Source organism: Salvelinus alpinus, chromosome 17 (genome assembly GCF_045679555.1).
Source record: "Salvelinus alpinus chromosome 17, SLU_Salpinus.1, whole genome shotgun sequence".
In the NCBI taxonomy this organism is placed as follows: Eukaryota; Metazoa; Chordata; class Actinopteri; order Salmoniformes; family Salmonidae; genus Salvelinus; species Salvelinus alpinus.
In genome coordinates, this window is record NC_092102.1 from 37,537,213 (window position 1) to 37,560,849 (window position 23,637).

General features: G+C 40.3%; 1 protein-coding gene across 1 annotated transcript in view; it reads left to right on the forward strand.

The window, feature by feature from the left end:
• Positions 1–2,115: 2,115 nt before the first annotated feature.
• The window catches only part of LOC139542907 (uncharacterized), a 93,978-nt gene continuing 72,456 nt past the window's right edge, over positions 2,116–23,637 (forward strand). Inside the window, exon 1 of the mRNA XM_071348878.1 lies at positions 2,116–2,456. The gene's annotated coding sequence lies outside the window, so the exon portion shown is untranslated. The remainder of the gene's footprint in view (positions 2,457–23,637) is intronic.

Genomic DNA, 23,637 nt, shown 5'->3' on the forward strand with positions numbered 1-23,637 from the left:
CTTTCAGATGCCTGGTTGGTTCTGGTTGCCATGGCAGGTTCCCATCTCGTCCCTGCACAAGCGTGATAAATCTTTAACATCACACACTCCTCTGCTCCACTCCTTAAAAGCACCCTCTCCCTCTCTCTCTCCATCTCCATCGCCCCACATCGCTCGACCCAGCCTAGGCCCAGTAGCCCACCTCGCTATACAACTAGAAATATATCTGATTGGTATTTTAGAGAAGGGTGGGCGGGGGACATGTTTTACACTGTGGAGGATGTGTTTTCTATTACTAGAGTGATTTGAGTTGTGTAATGTGTTTTTGGAGCCCCGCACGGTAATCTGATATAAGTATAGCAAGAGTATAGTAAGAGACAAAGTTATAAGTCGTTACTATCCTCATCATCATTTGCTGTTTTGTCAGTGTGTTCAGAATACTGAACAATGCTAAAGATGGTCTATCTCTTAATCAATACAGTGAGTCAATACAATGAGTACAACCAGACATTACGAACCAGACTACTTTTGTAGTGTTGAATAATAACCCGATGCAAAGTCATGTGTTATTTAGAACACATGTTTCTTTAAAAGCAAGGCTGTGAACTGTGTTTTTTTTTAAAGCAAGGCTGTGAACTGTGTTTTTTTTTAAAGCATGTCTGTGAACTGTGTGTTTCTTTAAATCTTGTGTTTCTTTAGAAATAATGAAAAAGCAGGCCTGTTGTGTTAGTGTGGTGCAAGCAGCCCAGTCCAGCAGGAATAAGGTCACTGGCTGAACTCTATTACGACAACTAATGGAGGTTTCCTTGTGTTCCCCTTTCACCGCCGCTATCCTCTGACACCTCCTTATCGCCCCAGTGTGTTTGTCTGTGTGTGTGTGAGTGTGTGACTGGGCTGTTGTGTGTCCAGTCTGGCCCTATAGGCCGTGGGGGTCTGTTGTTCCCATCCCCATTCCCCACACAGACACTAACTAGAAGTGACAGGCCAGTCAGTGCCATGGTGCGCGGAGGAGAGCTGCATTGTAGCAGAGGCCCAAGAGTCTGGTGCATGGCCGGCAACAATACAAGTAGTTCTGACAAGCAGAAAGGGAGGAGGCTTTTCTCTCCTTGAGAGCTTCTTTCCCTTTCTCTCTCTCTCACACACATACACATACATGCATTCACCTAATCGCACACACACACTCAAACATGCATGCATGCATACATCTCTGACAATGACAACCAATTCATCATGTGAGTGCAAGCCCATTCGAACGTCAAGAGCAACATATACACCACCCATGTCTTAACAGTCTTGATCCATCAGGGTATTTCCAACTGCCCCTATACATCACTGTTTTGCCAATCAGCAGTTATATTTAGCTATATTGTGTGTATATTTGTGTATGTTGATGCATGCTTGAATTATTTGTTTTCCATCTAGGACAGCGTGCAATAAAAAATCTCCCTACTCTGTTCTGTTAGATATCTGGTTTAACAGATCTACTCTCTCTCTCTCTCTCTCTCTCTCTCTCTCTCTCTCTCTCTCTCTCTCTCTCTCTCTCTCTCTCTCTCTCTCTCTCTCTCTCTCTCTCTCTCTCTCTCTCTCTCTCTCTCTCTCTCTCTCTCTCTCTCTCTCTCTCTCTCTCTCTCTCTCTCTCTGTCTCTCTGCCTCCCTCTCTCTGTCCCCCCTTCTCTCTTTTTCACTCACTCCTTCTCTCACACTGGACATTCCCCATAAAGGCCCAGTATAAATGGAAAAAGGGAAGCTACCAGAAACTTGCTGTGGGCTACACGCAATGTGAATGAATAGTTTCCTTATTTAGACCCAAGCTCATGCACTATGTATGTATTATATAGCCCAGGCAGCAGTGGCCTCTCTTATGTGGCATTACTCCAATGTTTTACAATGAGAATATTCTAGACTTGATGAGGAATAAATACAGAGGTTATTATTATGAATAATTTATATTTAGATCATTATCATCTCGCAAGAAATACTGTGCGTGTCCCCATATCCTCAATCTGATTTATTTAGACCTCTTTTCATTATTTCTCAGGCTGTCCATTGGGGGGAGCTATGTGGAGGAGGTCGTGTCAGGGAATGGGTAGGGCGCCTGCCTCCTACCTCCTGCCTCCATCACATGGTCCAGAGCAATCGCGAGCACAGATGGACAGGAAAGGAAACCGAGAGATGAGCCCCTGGTAGCGCGAGAAGCATCTTCTAAAATAGAAACAGAAGCCGCTACTTCTGCTCCAGAAACGGAAAACTACAGTTTTGCACAGTGCTATGCTGATTTCGCGTTTTATATCGCAGAAAATTGAGGGATGGTTGTGAGTGAGTGAGGAGGGCGGATCTTTGCAGAGAATGCTTGCAAAAGCCAAGGCGTGCGCTGTCCCAAGAGAACTCATTTGAAGAGCTTGCAGACAGAGAGAGAGAGAGAGAGAGAGACCGGAATGCCGGGCAACATCGCTCCTCCGGTTCACCTGCGAGGCTGAGTGAGTATAATTAGGAATAATATTTTACCGGTTGAAAACGGTTTATTTGGTGGTCTACACTTTCATCACTTTTTTTGCGTTCTGTCAGTGATGTGACATACCACTTCGAGAGACGCCAGAGGGGCTGTATTTTCCACCTGTCTGATCAATAATTCATACTCAGTAAAGGACTGTAGCCAATGGGTCAGCGATGTGAGGAACTTGTTTATGTCCTTTGGGGATTGCGCTTTGAAGTTCTGAACAGGTGTCGTAGGCTACTTAACAATTTGCAGATTATTTACGAAGAGATAGATAGATGCCCCGGTTAGTGGCGATCCTGTCAATTCTGAAGCACACCGTTGGTGTGATTGACAGTAGCGGAGAGAGGTGCAGATCAGGATGTTATGATAAAAGTCATGACCTTATCATTCTGTCCGGGTTTGATTCAGCCCATCCCCATTTGATGCACATCTTGATCCTGAAGAGATGATGCTGTGTTTATTAGACAGGGTTGAAGAGGGTGTGGAGGGTGGACTGGGTCTCCCTTTTAGAACAGAGTGGACAAATTCTACATATTTTTTGTCATCAACTGGAGGAGAGAATGGATTCCCAGCTATTCTCCTTCATGTTGTCTCAGTGTATGTGTGTGTGTGTGTGTGTGTGTGTGTGTGTGTGTGTGTGTGTGTGTGTGTGTGTGTGTGTGTGTGTGTGTGTGTGTGTGTGTGTGTGTGTGTGTGTGTGTGTGTGTGTGTGTGTGTGTGTGTGTGTGCCTGCGTGTGTGTGTGTGTGTGTGCCTGCGTGTGTATGAAGAACCTGTGTGTGTATGAAGAACCTGCTTAGGTTGTGTTATGATATGAATGTTCATGTTCACACTATATACACTGTTAAAATGAAGTGTTTTGTAACACAAACTAGTGGCAACTGCACTGACACCAACTTTAAAGAGAGGAACCCTGGAGTTTTGAAGCACATGTGTGTAAGGGGTTATGAGACAGATTTAAGGTGCACTGAAACATTCAAACTAAGGTGTTCTGAGGCATGACATGGTGTATTGTAACACCACTTAATCAAGAGTTGTGTAACACCTTGCAAGAGGAAAAGGTTGAAAACACTATAATGGTGAGTCCTGTTTTGTGCATAATTAGATAGCTTCTCTTTTGGTGTTGTTTCATCTCTCGCTAAAGCTCCTAAACACTACAGTCTAAGAATAAAGGTGCCATCTAGAACCTGATGAAGGAAAAAGGAAACCGCACACTGCTCTTGATAGTATCACTGATCTTAAATGAGCTTCTTCTGGGGTTTAAATACTGTATAGATCCCTTCTTCTAGAGTTTAAATACTGTATAGATCCCTTCTTCTAGAGTTTAAATACTGTATAGATCCCTTCTTCTGGGGTTTAAATACTGTATAGATCCCTTCTTCTAGAGTTTAAATACTGTATAGATCCCTTCTTCTGGGGTTTAAATACTGTATAGATCCCTTCTTCTAGAGTTTAAATACTGTATAGATCCCTTCTTCTGGGGTTTAAATACTGTATAGATCCCTTCTTCTAGAGTTTAAATACTGTATAGATCCCTTCTTCTGGGGTTTAAATACTGTATAGATCCCTTCTTCTAGAGTTTAAATACTGTATAGATCCCTTCTTCTGGGGTTTAAATACTGTATAGATCCCTTCTTCTAGAGTTTAAATACTGTATAGATCCCTTCTTCTGGGGTTTAAATACTGTATAGATCCCTTCTTCTAGAGTTTAAATACTGTATAGATCCCTTCTTCTGGGGTTTAAATACTGTATAGATCCCTTCTTCTGGGGTTTAAATACTGTATAGATCCCTTCTTCTAGAGTTTAAATACTGTATAGATCCCTTCTTCTGGGGTTTAAATACTGTATAGATCCCTTCTTCTGGGGTTTAAATACTGTATAGATCCCTTCTTCTGGGGTTTAAATACTGTATAGATCCCTTCTTCTGGAGTTTAAATACTGTATAGATCCCTTCTTCTGGGGTTTAAATACTGTATAGATCCCTTCTTCTGGGGTTTAAATACTGTATAGATCCCTTCTTCTGGAGTTTAAATACTGTATAGATCCCTTCTTCTAGAGTTTAAATACTGTATAGATCCCTTCTTCTAGAGTTTAAATACTGTATAGATCCCTTCTTCTGGGGTTTAAATACTGTATAGATCCCTTCTTCTAGAGTTTAAATACTGTATAGATCCCTTCTTCTAGAGTTTAAATACTGTATAGATCCCTTCTTCTGGGGTTTAAATACTGTATAGATCCCTTCTTCTAGAGTTTAAATACTGTATAGATCCCTTCTTCTAGAGTTTAAATACTGTATAGATCCCTTCTTCTAGAGTTTAAATACTGTATATATCCCTTCTTCTGGGGTTTAAATACTGTATAGATCCCTTCTTCTAGAGTTTAAATACTGTATAGATCCCTTCTTCTAGAGTTTAAATACTGTATAGATCCCTTCTTCTAGAGTTTAAATACTGTATAGATCCCTTCTTCTGGGGTTTAAATACTGTATAGATCCCTTCTTCTAGAGTTTCAATACTGTATAGATCCCTTCTAGAGTTTAAATACTGTATAGATCCGTTCTTCTAGAGTTTAAATACTGTATAGATCCCTTCTTCTGGAGTTTAAATACTGTATAGATCCCTTCTTCTGGAGTTTAAATACTGTATAGATCCCTTCTTCTAGAGTTTAAATACTGTATAGATCCCTTCTTCTAGAGTTTAAATACTGTATAGATCCCTTCTTCTAGAGTTTAAATACTGTATAGATCCCTTCTTCTGGGGTTTAAATACTGTATAGATCCCTTCTTCTAGAGTTTAAATACTGTATAGATCCCTTCTAGAGTTTAAATACTGTATAGATCCGTTCTTCTAGAGTTTAAATACTGTATAGATCCCTTCTTCTGGAGTTTAAATACTGTATAGATCCCTTCTTCTGGAGTTTAAATACTGTATAGATCCCTTCTTCTAGAGTTTAAATACTGTATAGATCCCTTCTTCTAGAGTTTAAATACTGTATAGATCCCTTCTTCTAGAGTTTAAATACTGTATAGATCCCTTCTTCTGGGGTTTAAATACTGTATAGATCCCTTCTTCTAGAGTTTAAATACTGTATAGATCCCTTCTTCTAGAGTTTAAATACTGTATAGATCCCTTCTTCTGGAGTTTAAATACTGTATATATCCCTTCTTCTAGAGTTTAAATACTGTATAGATCCCTTCTTCTAGAGTTTAAATACTGTATAGATCCCTTCTTCTAGAGTTTAAATACTGTATAGATCCCTTCTTCTGGGGTTTAAATACTGTATAGATCCCTTCTTCTAGAGTTTAAATACTGTATAGATCCCTTCTTCTAGAGTTTAAATACTGTATAGATCCCTTCTTCTAGAGTTTAAATACTGTATAGATCCCTTCTTCTAGAGTTTAAATACTGTATAGATCCCTTCTTCTAGAGTTTAAATACTGTATATATCCCTTCTTCTGGGGTTTAAATACTGTATAGATCCCTTCTTCTAGAGTTTAAATACTGTATAGATCCCTTCTTCTGGGGTTTAAATACTGTATAGATCCCTTCTTCTAGAGTTTAAATACTGTATAGATCCCTTCTTCTAGAGTTTAAATACTGTATAGATCCCTTCTTCTAGAGTTTAAATACTGTATAGATCCCTTCTTCTAGAGTTTAAATACTGTATATATCCCTTCTTCTAGAGTTTAAATACTGTATAGATCCCTTCTTCTAGAGTTTAAATACTGTATAGATCCCTTCTTCTGGGGTTTAAATACTGTATAGATCCCTTCTTCTAGAGTTTCAATACTGTATAGATCCCTTCTTCTAGAGTTTAAATACTGTATAGATCCCTTCTTCTAGAGTTTAAATACTGTATAGATCCCTTCTTCTAGAGTTTAAATACTGTATAGATCCCTTCTTCTGGGGTTTAAATACTGTATAGATCCCTTCTTCTAGAGTTTCAATACTGTATAGATCCCTTCTAGAGTTTAAATACTGTATAGATCCGTTCTTCTAGAGTTTAAATACTGTATAGATCCCTTCTTCTGGAGTTTAAATACTGTATAGATCCCTTCTTCTGGAGTTTAAATACTGTATAGATCCCTTCTTCTAGAGTTTAAATACTGTATAGATCCCTTCTTCTAGAGTTTAAATACTGTATAGATCCCTTCTTCTAGAGTTTAAATACTGTATAGATCCCTTCTTCTGGGGTTTAAATACTGTATAGATCCCTTCTTCTAGAGTTTAAATACTGTATAGATCCCTTCTAGAGTTTAAATACTGTATAGATCCGTTCTTCTAGAGTTTAAATACTGTATAGATCCCTTCTTCTGGAGTTTAAATACTGTATAGATCCCTTCTTCTGGAGTTTAAATACTGTATAGATCCCTTCTTCTAGAGTTTAAATACTGTATAGATCCCTTCTTCTAGAGTTTAAATACTGTATAGATCCCTTCTTCTAGAGTTTAAATACTGTATAGATCCCTTCTTCTGGGGTTTAAATACTGTATAGATCCCTTCTTCTAGAGTTTAAATACTGTATAGATCCCTTCTTCTAGAGTTTAAATACTGTATAGATCCCTTCTTCTGGAGTTTAAATACTGTATATATCCCTTCTTCTAGAGTTTAAATACTGTATAGATCCCTTCTTCTAGAGTTTAAATACTGTATAGATCCCTTCTTCTAGAGTTTAAATACTGTATAGATCCCTTCTTCTAGAGTTTAAATACTGTATAGATCCCTTCTTCTAGAGTTTAAATACTGTATAGATCCCTTCTTCTAGAGTTTAAATACTGTATAGATCCCTTCTTCTGGAGTTTAAATACTGTATAGATCCCTTCTTCTAGAGTTTAAATACTGTATAGATCCCTTCTTCTAGAGTTTAAATACTGTATAGATCCCTTCTTCTAGAGTTTAAATACTGTATAGATCCCTTCTTCTGGGGTTTAAATACTGTATAGATCCCTTCTTCTAGAGTTTAAATACTGTATAGATCCCTTCTAGAGTTTAAATACTGTATAGATCCGTTCTTCTAGAGTTTAAATACTGTATAGATCCCTTCTTCTGGAGTTTAAATACTGTATAGATCCCTTCTTCTGGAGTTTAAATACTGTATAGATCCCTTCTTCTAGAGTTTAAATACTGTATAGATCCCTTCTTCTAGAGTTTAAATACTGTATAGATCCCTTCTTCTAGAGTTTAAATACTGTATAGATCCCTTCTTCTGGGGTTTAAATACTGTATAGATCCCTTCTTCTAGAGTTTAAATACTGTATAGATCCCTTCTTCTAGAGTTTAAATACTGTATAGATCCCTTCTTCTGGAGTTTAAATACTGTATATATCCCTTCTTCTAGAGTTTAAATACTGTATAGATCCCTTCTTCTAGAGTTTAAATACTGTATAGATCCCTTCTTCTAGAGTTTAAATACTGTATAGATCCCTTCTTCTGGGGTTTAAATACTGTATAGATCCCTTCTTCTAGAGTTTAAATACTGTATAGATCCCTTCTTCTAGAGTTTAAATACTGTATAGATCCCTTCTTCTAGAGTTTAAATACTGTATAGATCCCTTCTTCTAGAGTTTAAATACTGTATAGATCCCTTCTTCTAGAGTTTAAATACTGTATATATCCCTTCTTCTAGAGTTTAAATACTGTATAGATCCCTTCTTCTAGAGTTTAAATACTGTATAGATCCCTTCTTCTGGGGTTTAAATACTGTATAGATCCCTTCTTCTAGAGTTTAAATACTGTATAGATCCCTTCTTCTAGAGTTTAAATACTGTATAGATCCCTTCTTCTAGAGTTTAAATACTGTATAGATCCCTTCTTCTAGAGTTTAAATACTGTATATATCCCTTCTTCTAGAGTTTAAATACTGTATAGATCCCTTCTTCTAGAGTTTAAATACTGTATATATCCCTTTTTCTAGAGTTTAAATACTGTATAGATCCCTTCTTCTAGAGTTTAAATACTGTATATATCCTTCTTCTAGAGTTTAAATACTGTAAATGGGAATCCCTCTTTTTGTATAAACAAATGTGTGGTTGAATGTATTCTGCCACTGTGACTTTTTATTGTCTCGGCCTTTAGGCCTATATATCACCGTTGCAAACATATGAATTAACAGATTATTGAGCAAACAACGCAACTATCACATCATATAGGTTGTAATGTGGCTTTTTGGCTTCCCCAGTGATTTTACGCACTTGATCCTGCAGCTAGTAAGTGCTTAATTTGGAAAACCAAGTGAAATCGGTTCGGGAATGTCGACTGCTTGTCTTTACTAATATGTAAAATTTGTTTCGATTTAGAATGTCCCATTATCAAATGGACAGGGGACAAAAGACATGTCATCTGTATGCACTGGAATAGTGAATGTAGGCCGCGTGCTTTCCCGCCAGTCAGTTTTGTAGGCTACTTCGGTTTTATAGCGGAGCATGTGCTTAGAAATAAACATAATTTTCACTCCATTTATTTCGCTCCAGGCATCAACCACTGTTTGAGGAGCATGCTCTTGCTGCCCGACGGGATTTTCCACCCAAACTCTGTATGCCATGGGCCCTTCAACCTTGATCATGCAGATAGCAAGTGCTTAATTTGGGAAACCAAGTGGAATCTGTTCGGGAACATCGATAGTAACATGTTTTCACAACTAAACAAATTTCACTAAACTGTTGACAGCCCGTCTGCGCGCTTGAGAAAGGAATAAAGGAGAGATGAGATGGAAATGCATGGTGATGAGATATGCTGTATAGCTAAAGGGAATGTTACTAGGCTATTCAAAATCAAATACAAATTCACTATAATTGTAGGCTAACTGTAAGCCGCCCTACACAATCAATGAACCAGCAGCATCGCCTAGGGCTATACGTTCTCTCCCAGACTCATGGATAGACATTTTGGAGCATAAGGTAACCAGTCGATCCAGTATGCATAATAATACAGTCCACACTCAAAGGCCAGACCAACTATGTACCAAAGACATCTTAAATCAGTTTTGTTTGATGTTTTTATGCTATGCATAATATGTGGTAGGCTTCGTATTGTATAACGGCACAATCAACATTTTAATTATGTTTTTTTGGGGTTTATGAGCTTGGGCTCATAAGCCTATGCATATGCATAAGCGCTAATATGCATATGGGGGAATTGAAATGAATCATCACCTTAAAAGCACTGTCCATTTCGTTGTATTAGGCTTTGAAACAACAAACATATTTTACACTGTTTCAACTCGCTGTTGAACCTCTTTCTTCAAATTGATCATCACAGTGAGGTGAGTTTTAAAAGTATGATAGGCCTACTGTTTTCATGATAAGTGTTGGATGTGATTTTCGAAAGCATTTACATTGATGTCAGAGTGGTTAGAGGGACAATAGAGCCCTGAGTACGAGGCCATTAGGAACTGATAGTAGTTAGCAAGTTGGGTACTACCAAAGCATGTCCAGAGTGCATAAAATTTGATTTTTTGTTGTTGTACTTTTTAACCCTTTTCACCTCAATTTCGTGATATCCAATTGGTAATTATTGTCATATCTGTTTCACCTGTCTTGGTGATTGTCTCCACCCACCTCCAGGTGTCTCCTGTTTTCCCCATTAGTCCCCTGTGTATTTATCCCTGTATTTCATGTCTCTCTGTGCCAGTTTGTCTTGTTTTGCCAAGTAAACCAGCGTTTCTCCGAGCTCCTATTTTTCCCAGTCTCAGTTTTTTTGCTAGCCCTCCTGGTTCTGACCCTTGCCTGTCCTGATGCTGAATACGCCTGCCTGACCACTCTGCCTGTTCTGACCTCGAGCCTGCCTATCCCCTTGTACTGTTTGGACTCGTACCTGTTCACTGAACCCCTGCCTGTCCTGACCTCGAGCCTATCTATCCACTGGTACTGTTTGGACTCTGACCTGGTTTATGAACTCTCGCCTGTCCCCGACCTGCCTTTTGCCTACCCCTTTTGGTGTAATAAATAACGGAGCTCAACCATCTGCTTCCTGTGTCTGCATTTGGGTCTCTACCTTATGCCCTTATAGTTATAGTCTTGATACAGTCCATTCAGAAAGTATTCAGACCCCTTGACTTTTTCCACATTTTGTTACATTACAGGGTTGGATGAAATATTATATTTACATAAGTATTCAGACCCTTTACTCAGTACTTTGTTGAAGAGCCTTTGGCAGCGATTACAGCCTCGAATCTTCTTGGGTATGACGCTACAAGCTTGGCACACCTGTATTTGGGGAGTTTCTCCCATTCTTCTCAGCAGATCCTCTCAAGTTCTGTCAGGTTGGATGGGGAGCATCGCTGCACAGCTATTTTCAGGTCTATCCAGAGATGTTCGATCAGGTTCTAGTCTGGACTCGAGCTGGGCCACTCAAAGACATTCAGAGACTTGTCCTATAGCCACTCCGGCATTGTCTTGGCTGTGTGCTTAGGGTCATTGTCCTGTTGGAAGGTGATCCTCGCCCCAGTCTGAGGTCCTGAGCTCGATGTAGAAGGTTTTTTATCAAGGATCTCCCTGTACTTTGCTCCGTTCATCTTTCCCTCGATCCTGACTAGTCTCCCAGTCCCCGCCGCTGCAAAAAATCCCCACAGCATGATGCTACAGCATGATGCTGCCACCACCATGCTTTACTGTAGGGATGGTGCCAGGTTTCCTCCAGACGTGACACTTGGCATTCAGGCCAAAGAGTTCAATCTTGGTTTCATCAGGCAAGAGAATCTTGTTCTCATGGTTTGAGAGTCCTTTAGGTGCCTTTTGGCAAACTCCAAGTGGCTGTCATGTGACTTTTACTGAGGAGTGGCTTCTGTCTGGCCACTCTATCATAAACGCCGTATTGGTGGAGTGCTGCAGAGATGGTTGTCCTTCTGGAAGGTTCTCCCATCTCCACAGAGGAACTCTGGAGTTCTGTCAGTGACCATCGGGTTCTTGGTCAACTCCCTGACCAAAGCCCTTCTCCCCCGATTGCTCAGTTTGGCTGGGCGGCCAGCTCTAGGAAGAGTTTTGGTGGTTCCAAACTTCTTCCATTTAAGAATGATGGTGGCTACTGTGTTCTTAGGGGCCTTCAATGCTGCAGAAATGTTTTGGTACCATTCCCCAGATCTGTGCCTCGACACAATCCTGTATCGGATCTCTACGGACAATTCCTTCGACCTCGTGGCTTGGTTTTTATCTCTGACATGCACTGTCAACTGTGGGGCCTTAAATAGACAGGTGTGTGCCTTTCCAAATCATGTCCAATCAATTGAATTTACCACAGGTGGACTCTAATCAAGTTGTAGAAACATCTCAAGGATGATATTTGGAAACAGGATGCACCTGAGTTCAATTTCGAGTCTCATAGCAAAGTGTCTGAATACTTATATGTAAATAAGGTATTTCTGTTTTTTATTTTTAATACATTTGCAAAATAATCTATAAACCTGTTTAGGCTTTGTCATTATTGGGTATTGTGTGTAGATTGATGAGGGTAAAAAACTATTGAATACATTTTAGAATAAGGCTGTAATGTAACAAAATGTAGAAAAAGACAAGGGGTCTGAATACTTTCCGAATGCACTGTGTATACAGTACCAGTCAAAAGTTTGGACACACCTACACATTCAAGGGTTTTTCTTTATTTGGACTATTTTCTACATTGTAGAATAATAGTGAAGACATCAAAACTGTGAAATAACACTTATGGAATCATGTAGTAACCAAAAAAGTGTTAAACAAATCAAAGTATATTTTACATTTGAGATTCTTCAAAGTAGCCACCCTTTGCCTTGATGACAGCTTTGCAAACTCTTGGCATTCGCTCAACTAGCTTCATGAGGCAATCACCTGGAATGCATTTCAACTAACAGGTGTGCCTAGTTAAAGTTAATTTGTGGAATTTCTTTCCTTCTTAATGTGTTTTAGCCAATAAGTTGTGCTGTGACAAGGTAGGGGTGGTATACAGAAGATAGCCCTATTTGGTAAAAGAACAGGTCAAATAAGCAAAGAGAAACGACAGACCATCATTACTTTCAGACATGAAGGTCAGTCAATCCGGAACATTTCAAGAACTTTTAAAGTTTCTTTAAGTGCAGTCACAAAAACCGTCAAGCGCTGGGATGAAACTGGCTCTCACGAGGACCACCACAGGAAAGGAAGACCCACAGTTACCTCTGCTGCAGAGGATAAGTTCATTAGAGTTACCAGCCTCAGAAATTGCTGCCCAAATCAATTCTTCACAGATTTCAAGTGACAGACACATGTCAACATCAACTGTTCAGAGGAGACTGCGTGAATCAGACCTTCATGGTCGAATTCCTGCAAAGAAACCACTACTAAAGGACACCAATAATAATAAGAGACTTGCTTGGGCCAAGAAACACGAGAAATTAAATGTCAGATTTTTGGTTCCAAACGCTGTGTCTTTGTGAGATGCAGAGTACGTGAACGGATGATCTCCGCATATATGGTTCCCACTGTCAAGCATGGAGGAAAAATTGTGATGGTGTGGAGTGCTTTGCTGGTGACACTGTCTGTGATTTATTTAGAATCCAAGGCACACTTAACCAGCATGGCTACCACAGCATTCTGCAGCGATACGCCATCCCATCTGGTTTGCGCTTGTCCTGTTTTTTAACAGGACAATAACCCAACACACCTCCAGGCTGTGTAAGGGCTATTTGACCAAGAAGAAGAGTGATGGAGTGCTGCATCAGATGACCTGGCCTCCGCAATCACACGACCTCAACCCAATTGGTATGGTTTGGGAGGAGTTGGACCGCCGAGTGAGGGAAAAGCAGCCAACAAGTGCTCAGCATATGTGGGAACTCCTTCAAGGCTGTTGGAAAAGCATTCCAGGTGAAGCTGGTTGAGAGTATGCCAAGAGTGTGTAATGCTGTTATCAAGGCAAAGGGTGGCTACTTTGAAGAATCTCAAATCTAATATATATTTCGATTTGTTTAACACTTTTTTGGTTACTACATGATTCCATATGTGTTATTTCATAGTTTTGATGTCTTCACTATTATTCAACAATGTAGAAAATAGTAAAAATTAAGAAAAACCTTTGAATGAGTAGGTTTGTCCAAACCTTTGACTGTGTATATTTTTTCTGCAGGAGACAGAAATAGCAAATAATAGCAAGCCATAAAGATAATAACTGAATTATGCATTAATGTACTAACTGCCTTAACAGTAATAAATTGCAATAGAAATATACATTTTTTAAACATATCAATAGCAATATGCATATACAGAGCCTTCAGAAAATGTTTTTTTTTCACATTTATTGGAAATGAAATACAGAAATATCAAATGTATATAAGTATTCACACCCCTGAGTCAATACTTTATAGAAGCACCTTTAGCGGCGATTACAGCTTTGAGTCGTCCTGGGCATGTCTGTATCAGCTTTGTGAATTTGGATTTGGGGATTTTCTCCCAGTCTTCCTTGCAGATTTCCTCAAGCTCAGTTAAGTTAGATGAGGAACAGCAGTCTTCAAGTCTTACCACAGATTTTCAATGGGATTCAAGTCTGAGCTTTGGCTGGGCCACTCAAGGACTTTCATGTTCTTGTTCTGAAGCCATTCCAGTGTTGCTTTGGCTGTGTGCTTGGGGTCATTGTCCCGTTGGTATGTAAATCCTCGCCTCCCCAGTCAAAGGTCGTTTGTACTTTGAAGCAGGTTCTCAATTTGCCTGTATTTGGCTCCATTCATTCTTCCCTCTATCAGTCTCCCAATCTCTGCCACTAAAAAGCATTCCCATAGCATGATGGTCCCACCACCGTGCTTCACGGTAGGGATGGTGGTAGACGGCTGATGAGCTGTGCCTGGTTTTCTCCAGACATACTGCTTTGCATTCAGGCCAAATAGTAAAATGTTTGACTCATCAGACGACAGGATATTTTTGCCAAATGCTCTCATTCTTTCAAAGCCATTTTTGCAAATTCCAGGCGTGCTGTCATGTGCCTTTTTCTCAGGAGTGGCTTCAGTCTGGCCACTCTCCCATAAAGCCCAAATTGGTGAAGTGCTGTTGAGACTGTTGTCCTTCTGGCAGGTTCTCCCATCTCAGCCAAGGAACTCTGTTGATCTGTCAAAGTGGTCATTGGGTTCTTGGTCACCTCCCTGACAAAGGTCTTTCTTGCCCGGTTGCTCAGTTTGTTTGGACGGCCAGCTCTAGGCAGAGTCTGGGTAGTTTCATATTTTTTCAATTTCCTAATGATGGAGATCACTGAGTTTTTGGAAACTTTCAACACTTTAGAAATAGTTTTATACCCTTCCCCAGATATATGCCTCATCACAATTATATCTCGGAGATCTATGGACAGTTCCTTGGACTTCATGGTATAGTTTCTGCTCTGACATGCAGTCAACAGTGGGACCTTATATAGACAGGTGTGTTTCTTTCTAATTAATGTGCAAACAATTGAATTGGCTACATGTGGACTCCAATCAAGTGGCAATGACATCTCAAGGATGATCAAAGGAAACTGGATGCACCTGTGCTCAGTTTGGATTGTCATAGCAAAGGGTCTGAATACTTATGTATTTCCTTTTCAAAAAATGTGCACCAATTTCTAAAAACATGTTTTCACTTTGTCATTATGGGTTATTGTGTATAGATGGATGAGACTTATTCAATACATTTTGAATTCAGGCTGTAACACAACAAAATGTGGAATAAGTCAAAGGGTATAAATAGTTGGATGCAATAACATGTGGCGTGGTAAGCCAGAGCTAAAGCAGGCTAAATTAGCTGTGGCTATTTAGTGTAGCATATAGCACGTGGGGCGAGCATTGAACAATAGATAAAGCTAGTAGGCAAATAAACCAGCAGTATTAACAAAAAAATATGCCTTAATTTGCATGAAAGCAAAAAAAGACAGGCCTTAATTTGCATAAAAAAACAAGTGTGTGAAAGGTGCCAACAATGACATTGTGTCAATTAACAACTACATGTAGCATCGAGAAAACTGATCAATGCACCAAGCATAACCATACAGCGACCATTAGCAGCCGAAATGCTACGCAAAACAAATGGTCCTGTTGAGTGAATTCCTTTTCTGTTTCCTTCTTCAATATAATAACATTTCATTGATGCATACTTTCTTGGATTGTTTTGGAGAGTTTCACTTGAGCGTTTGGTGTGGTCTCACCTGTCTCCTTCTTCTTCTTCTTTGGTATTATGGCGGTCTGTAAACAAATGTTATAGGTGCATGCCTCCACCTGTATTGGCTGTGTATCAGCCTACTATTCTGTAGTATGAATTCATTACACTTTGTGAAGAAATTAGCCAATAATTAGCCAATAATTAGTGCCCTAGGAAATGTATTAATTTCAAGTTTTCTTTAAAATCTTAATTCAAATACTGTCTGAAAATCCTCATCAATCAATATTTACGCAATAAATCATTGGCATTTCAAAACCATTTGATTATATGAGAGACACAGTCTGCCAACACATGCTTTTTGTGTTTTGATGCTGCCATTTACAGGCACTGAAACACCCACAATGGTTTTCACAAGACTCTTAAAAACACCAATATTTACATTGAAGAACCACTTTGGGTGTGTCAGATTACTTGCATTCTGTTTTGAAATCCGTTCAGTGTATCAGAACACTTCTATTGGGTTTACATTCAAAGGTCCTCCAAACACCAGAGCTCAGTTTAGGCCTGCTGCCTTTCATGGTCTCACTGCACAATGATGGTGTTTTGAGTCTTTCTATTTTAACATTGTAGATGCAGCCATCTATAGCGTTTTAATGAATGCTTTGATCTTGTGAATATTATCTACATCATCACTTTAATACTTTCTTAGAGTTGATAGAAAAAGGCAAAAGAACACATAAAAGGGTGCTTCAAGTAAAGTGTTTTTCTGTGCAGGCGGGACACAATTCAATTGCACTGTGAAGCAAACAGAGCTGTTGTCATCAACATTTGCAACCGAAACAAATGTAGTGTTCTTTCCAGACAGGGATGCACATTACACTCTAGATGGTATGGGGGTATACAGATCCTATGAACTACCCCGATGTAAATCCTCTGTGTCTTACATACATACAAATGCACAAGCAGCAGAGATGGGTCACCGAACGAGCAAACTTACAAACTAGCGGATGTTGTTTGATACCTTAGTTACATCGGTGCCGTGACCTGAATTACACTATTGATGTCTATCTGCTAGTTTGAGGCATGAGGACTCACAGAGACACCTAGACTTGTGTTCAAAGTTCTAATTTGGTCTTGATGTTGCAGACAACCCAGGTTCAATCCCCAGGGTGTTACCCCCACCCACATAATGATCCGCACCCATGCACCTGCACACACACACATAAACACAATGTACATCTTACAATGTACTGATCTATACTTAGCACTTCTATGAACTGACTAAACTGTCTTGATTCCACAGCGTGCCTCTCCAGAGGCCTTCTCCAGGCATGATGTTTCTCCTCAATATGTATTAAAGATAAAGCCTGCCTCTCTCCTGCAGGTGATGGCTGAACACTTCTAGGCAGAACAGGAGTCCCCTCTACGGGGTGACAGGACAGTCAGCCAGCCCTCACTGGGCCTGAGAACAATTCCTGTTTAACCCATTGCCAGACCACTGTAGAACATCTCCCCTAGATTGGATTGGCAAGTGAATGTGTGCGTGCTGTGTGTCTGTCTGCGTGTATGTCTGTGTGCATTTGTCATTTGATTTATTCTTTATTTAACTAGGCGATTCAGTTAAGAACAAATTCTTCTTAACAATGACGGCCCGCCCCGGCCAAACCCAAACCCGGACGACTCTGGGACAATTGTGCGCCTCCCTATGGGACTCCCAATCACGGCCAGTTGTATTTGTATTTGTATTTATTACAGATCCCAAGCAGCAGCTACTCTTCAAGCAGCAGCTACTATGTGTCTGTGCCAATGTTTGTGTTGCTTCACAGTCCCCGCTATTCCATAAGGTTTTTTTAATCTGTTTTTTAAATCTAATTTTACTGCATGCGTCAGTTACTTGATGTGGAATAGAGTTCCATGTAGTCATGGCTCTATGTAGTACTGTGCGCCTCCCATAGTCTGTTCTGGACTTGGGGACTGTGAAGAGACCTCTTGTGACATGTCTTGTGGGGTATGCATGGGTGTCCGAGCTGTGTGCCAGTAGTTTAGAGAGACAGCTCGGTTCATTCAACATGTCAATACCAATAAGTCAATACTAATAAGTCAATCTCTCCTCTACTTTGAGCCAGGAGAGATTGACATGCATATTATTAATATTAGCTCTCTGTGTACATCCAAGGGCCAGCCGTGTTGCCCTGTTCTGAGCCAATTGCAAAGTTATTTTTTGTGGCACCTGACCACACGACTGAACAGTAGTCAAGGTGCATCAAAACTAGAGCCTGTAGGACCTGTCTTGTTGATAGTGTTGTTAAGAAGGCAGAGCATCGCTTTATTATAGACAGACTTCTCCCCATCTTAGCTACTACTGCATCAATATGTTTTGACCATGACAGTTGACAAGTGTTACTCCAATCAGTTTAGTCATCTCAACGTGCTCAATTTCCACATTATTTATTACAAGATTTGTTTGAGGTTTAGGGTTTAGTGAGTGTTTTGTTCCAATATTTAGAAATATTTAGAGCTAACTTATTTCTTGCCACCCACTCTGAAACTAACTGCAGCTTTTTGTTGAGTGTTGCAGTCATTTCAGTCGCTGTAGTAGCTGACATGTATAGTGTTGAGTCATCTGCATACATAGAAACTCTGGCTTTACTCAAAGTCAGTGGCATGTTGTTAGTATAAATTGAAAAAAGCAAGGGGCCTAAACAGCTACCCTGTGGAAATCCTGTTTTAACTGGATTATATTTGATAGGCTTCCATTAAAGGACACCCTCTGTGTTCTGTTAGACAGGTAACTCTTCATCCACATTATAGCAGGGGGTGTAAAGCCATAACACCCTCTGTGTTCTGTTAGACAGGTAACTCTTTATCCACATTATAGCAGGGGGTGTAAAGCCATAACATCCTCTGTGTTCTGTTAGACAGGTAACTCTTTATCCACATTATAGCAGGGGGTGTAAAGCCATAACACCCTCTGTGTTCTGTTAGACAGGTAACTCTTTATCCACATTATAGCAGGGGGTGTAAAGCCATAACACCCTCTGTGTTCTGTTAGACAGGTAACTCTTTATCCCCATTATAGCAGAGGTGTAAAGACATAACACATATGTTTTTCCAGCAGCAGACTATGATCAATAATGTCAAAAGCTGCACTGAAGTCTAACAAGACAGCCCCCACAATCATTTTATCATCAATTTCTCTCAGCCAATCATCAGTCATTTGTGTAAGTGCTGTGCTTGTTGAGTGTCCTTTCCTATAAGCATGAAAATCTGTCGTATTTTTTTTTAACTGTAAATAGCATTGTATCTGGTCAAACACCATTTTTTCCAGAAGTTTACTCAGGGTTGGAAACAGGCTGATTGGTTGGCTATTTGAGCCAGTAAAGGGGGCTTTACTATTCTTGGGTAGCGGAATGACTTTAGCTTCCCTCCAGGCCTGAGGGCACACGCTGTCTAGTAGGCTTAAACTGAAAATATGGCAATATTGTTCGCTATTATCCTCAGTAATTTTCCATCCAGATTGTCAGACCCTGTTGGCTTGTCATTGTTGATAGACAACAATATTTTTTTCACCTCTTCCACACTGACTTCACAGAATTCAAAAGTACAATTCTTGTCTTTCATAATTTGGTCCGATATACTTGGATGTGTAGTGTCACCGTTTGTGGCTGGCATGTCATCCCTAAGTTTGCTTATCTTGCCAATGAAAAAGTCATTAAAGTCGTTTGCAATATCAGTGGGCTTTGTGATGAATGAGCCATCTGATTCAATGAATGAAGGAGCCGAGTTGGCTTTTTTCCCCACAATGTCATTTAAGGTTCCCCAAAGCTTTTTACTATCATTCTTTATATAATTTATCTTTGTTTGATAGTGTAGTTTCTTTTTATTTAGTTTAGTCACATGATTTCTTAATTTGCAGTACGTTTGCCAATCAGTTGGGCTGCCAGACTTAATTGCCATACCTTTTGCCTCATCCCTCTCAACAATACAATTATTTAATTCCTCATCAATCCAAGGGGATTTAACAGTGTTTACAGTCAGTCAGTCAGTTTACAGTCATTTTCATAATGGGTGCGTGTTTATTAGTAACTGGAATAAGTAGTTTCATAAATGCGTCAAGTGCAGCGTCTGGTTGCTCCTCATTACACACCACAGACTAGCAAATATTCTTTACATCATCAACATAGGAATCACTACAAAACTTATTGTATGACCTCTTATACACTATATTAGGCCCAGCCATGGGAACTTTGGTTTTCCTAGATATGGCTACTATATTATGATCACTACGTCCTATGGATTTGGATACTGCTTTAAAGCAAATATCTGCAGCATGAGTAAATCAATACATGTTGATGATTTAATTCCTGTGCTGTTTGTAACTACCCTGGTAGGTTGACTGAAAACCTGATCCATGTTGCAGGCACTGGTTACAGTTTGAAGTTTTTTCCTGAGTGGGCAGCTTGATGACAGCCAGTCAATATTTAAATCACCCAGAAAATATACTTCTCTGTTGATATCACAAACATTATCAAGCATTTCACACATATTATCCAGATACTGACTGTTAGCACTTGGTGGTCTATAGCAGCATCCCACCAGAATGGGCTTTAGGTGAGGCAGATGAACCTGTAGTCATATTACTTCAACAGTATGTAACATTAGATTGTCTCTAATCTTTATAGGAATCTGGTTCTGAATATAGACCGCAACACCGCCTCCGTTGGCATTTCTGTATTTTCAGTAGATGTTATAACCATGTATTGCTACCACTGTATCATCAAATGTTTTATCTAAGTGAGTTTCAGAGATAGTCAGAATATGAGTGTCATCTGTTACAAGCAAGTTATTGACTTCATGGACCTTGATTCTTAGGCTACATATGTTAATATGGGCTATTTTTAGCACTTTTCTGGGTTGCTTGATTGTTTTTAAGGCTTTACTAGGAAGCTTATCAGAGGTAGACTTACTCATGTTATTTATATTGGCACTCATAGTGCAGGGTGAGCTGCATAAAGTGGTCTTCCTACTATTGCACACTGCCTCAGTGCTAACAGTGTAACTCTGGTTTATAGGCTCATGATTACTACTTACAATAGCTGTAGGATAAACAGATGTATTCGGTACAATTAGGGGTACATTAATTAAATTACTTACATTGTGTTTGCCAATGCCCCTAAGATCATGTACATTTGATGCAGCATTATGACAACTCATTGTCACAATGGTAGGGATTAACTGAGCTGGTCTTGGATCATTTACCAGTCATTGTTTCAACGCAGCCTTGAAGTGTGTGGACAGAGTCCAGGAGCCAAGATGATTTGGATGGACTCAATCATTCCTGTAGAGTATCTTCTGTTTCCAGAAGGTGTCAAAGTTATCAATAAAAGTGACTCCAGCAGAGCTACTGTAATATTTTAGCCAGATGTGTAATGCCAGCAGTCTGCTGAATATTTCACACACGCGGCCCAGCGATGGTACTGGACCTGAAATGATTGGCCGTTTTTTGCAGTCTTTTAATGCTAAAATAAGTTCTTTAAAATCCATTTTCAAATGTTCCGATCTATCCCTCCTGATGTCGTTTGACCCCACATGGACTACGACGGTGTCAGCTCCCGGCATCTGTGGTAGAACAGTCGGAAGCAGCCTTGTTATGTTGTGTACTCGTGCTCCTGGGTAGCACATGTTTTTTGCCTTGGGGACCGAGATGTTTCTCACCATAGAGCTGCCATTGATGACAGCTGGTGATGTTGAATGGGCCAGTCTCTCAGGCAGCCTCACGGTCTGATGAGGGTGGGAGCTCCGAGGATCTGAACTCGAGATAGAAGCCACCAGAGAGGGAGACAGAGCCGAGGACAAAGACGCAGGTACCTCCGGATCCGATCTTGATTGGGAAGCCACCACAAACGAAGGCACCAGAACCTCTGGATCCAGGGCGGCAAAGCTGTTTCTGGTCTGTGTCAGTTCCGGGCTCAACATCTCCATGGTGACCCCCGTTGCTGGCGGACGCCTTCTTTGACTTCCACGGCGAGTGAATACTTCCATGGCTGCTTGTTTGGGTCGAGATCAGCTCCATTCTCCAGGGAAGGCAGAGACCCCTTCGGGGATGGAACCCTGCCTAACACCGTCCAGTCGGTTGTGGAGAGCCAACACGGCAGTGAAACCTCCACCAGACCAGAGTGGCGTCCGGCTACTGGGGTGGAAGAAAAATAAAAAGTAGGTGGGCGTGGGTTCCCCAATAGCTTATGTAGGTTTGCTACTTGCTTGCTAAGAGTAGCTACATCGCTCCTGTAGTCCTCCGCAAGCAAGCAGTTGCTACATTGAAAGCCAACTCGGTCCACATTGTCCCGGAACAAAGCAAAGTAAATGCAGATCCTGCAACGTTGGATTCGTTCAATAGCGGCTCCATTTTAGACCGCCAGCCGAGCGAGCTAGGCTAGCTGGGCTTTCGCGTCTCTCCCCTTATACGGAATCTGTCAGGTTCCAGGGACAGACAGCAGCGCTCACAGCAATTTAGCCCAACAGAACCACATGATTCAAAATAAAATAAAAGTATTTGAAAACACTGTCAGCTTTTCAACCTAGGTCTTTAGTTCAGGTTTAACTTCTCTGGGATATGTGGGACGCTAACGTCCCACTTGGCCAAAAGCCAGTAAAAATGCAGAGCGCCAAATTCAAATAAATTACTATAAAAATCAAACTTTCATGAAATCACACATGAAAGACACCAAATTAAAGCTACACTTGTTGTGAATCCAGCCAACATGTCTGATTTCAAAAAGGATTTACGGCGAAAGCACACCTTGCGATTATGTTAGGTCAGTACATAGCCACAGAAAAACACAGCCATTTTTCCAGCCAAAGAGCGGAGTAACAAAAAGCAGAAATAGAGATAAAATTAATCACTATCCTTTGATGCCTTACCTTTGACGAGCTTCTGTTGTTGGCACTCCAATATGTCCCATAAACATCACAAATGGTTATTTTGTTCGATTAAATCCGTCGATATATATCCAAAATGTCCATTTATTTGGCGCGTTTGATCCAGAAAAACACCGGTTCTAACTTGTGAAACGTCTTTCCAAAGTATCTCAAAAGTTACCTGTAAACTTTGCCAAAACATTTCAAACTATTTTTGTAATACAACTTTAGGTATTTTTTAATGTAAATAATCGATAAAATTGAAGACGGGATGATCTGTGTTCAATACAGGATTAAAACAAACTGTAGCTAGCTTTCTGGTCACGCACCTCTAACAAACAGGACACGTCGAGTGACTCTCGTTCAAGATGGCCGTACTTCTTCATTACACAAAGGAATAACTTCAACCAATTTCTAAAGACTGTTGACATCCAGTGGAAGCTGTAGGAACTGCAAGAACGTCCCTTAGAAATCTGTATTCCCAATGAAATCTCATTGAAAAGAGAGTGACCTCAAAAAAGAACATCTGAATGGTTTGTCCTCAGGGTTTCGCCTGCTAAATAAGTTTTGTTATACTCACAGACATGATTCAAACAGTTTTAGAAAATGCAGAGTGTTTTCTATCCAAATCTACTAATAATATGCATATCTTATCTTCTGGGGATGAGTAGATGGCAGTTGAATTTGGGTATGCTTTTCATCCAAACGTGAAAATACTGCCCCCTATCCTAGAGAAGTTAACAGGTTTCAGTGTTCGACATCAACAAACATACGTCACACTCTGATGACGTCAGTGTCTCATCTGTGATACAGCCTGGAATTGAACCAGGGTCTGTAGTGACACCTCTAGCACTGAGATGCAGTGCCTTAGACCGCTGCACCACTTGTGCATGTGGGTCAGGGGGGAGTAGATTGGCCAGTTACCCAGACAGATCAGTCCTGGCCTGGGCAGAGAGAGCAGGACCTCATTGCGACACCCGCCCGCGCGTGCGCCATTGTGTGCGTGATCATTTTGTCTATCCCCACCAGACACGATCATGACACAAAGGTTAAAATACCAAAAAATATTTTGGGGGGAATGTTGAAACACACGTGAAACATTCATAGACATTTTGCTAGCTAGCTGTTGCTATTTTTTCCTGGGAGATGAACATTGGGTTGTTATTTTACCTGACATGCATAT